We start from the raw sequence: 900 nt of genomic DNA, 5'->3' as shown, positions 1-900 counted from the left end.
ATTGGCGGAAGAGAAGTACAATAATGTTCTCTTACGTAAGTTTCGTAAATGAGAGATTCGGGACGCATCGACGATATCGTAGCGCGTCGCGTTCGCTCCGACCGAGCTGGGAGAAGATTCATGAGCGAGTCACAACCGATACACTTTACAATGCATCGTTGTACTGACCCGATTACAACTTATCGTTTGCTATAATGCGTCGCGAGATAACCGCTCGAACCGAATGAACCATAAAGGCGCGACCGGGATCGCGAGGGATTCGATCGCGCCTCGAGATAAATTTCTATAAATGATCTCGGAATGTATCAAATGTATTGTCTATTTAAATTTTATTCTACCGCGAATCATGAGCAATATCGTTCGTGCTTCTACGAATCCGGCCTCGCGAAAGATAAAATGGACTATGATTCATTTTGCGGAGGCAGCAACATCTTGAGAACAGTTGCCCTATCAATTTTCTTCGACACATAATATCGTCTATCTCTTTTATAGAATAAAGCGGAATATAACAGAGTATTATAATTCTATTTATCTTCAGACTCCTTACGAAACTGTAATATATGCTTGCCCGGACGTAGAAACGCACCCTGCTTGAGGTCCGGAGGGAGTGTAGTACCGATTTTCGATAAAAAAAAGAAAGAAAAAATAAAATAAAATAAAATAAAGAAAAAAAAAAACGTCGCGCACCACACGCAGGCTTCGAGATCGTTATCGCCAAGTTCTCGGCCACGAACGAAGAACGGATTTAACGATCGTTTTCGCGCGGTACGGCGCGGAAAGAGAGCCGCGGGAGAGGAATGCTGACGAGAGAATCTTTACCTCTCTCTCTCTCTCTCTCTCTCTCTCTCTCTCTCTCTTTCCTTCTCTCTCGATGTGTACAGTAGTAGCCGGCCCGAAAGC

Source organism: Anoplolepis gracilipes, chromosome 17 (assembly GCF_047496725.1).
Source record: "Anoplolepis gracilipes chromosome 17, ASM4749672v1, whole genome shotgun sequence".
Classification (NCBI taxonomy): domain Eukaryota; kingdom Metazoa; phylum Arthropoda; class Insecta; order Hymenoptera; family Formicidae; genus Anoplolepis; species Anoplolepis gracilipes.
The sequence above is the reverse complement of the archived record's forward strand: the minus strand, read 5'-3'. Positions refer to the sequence as shown.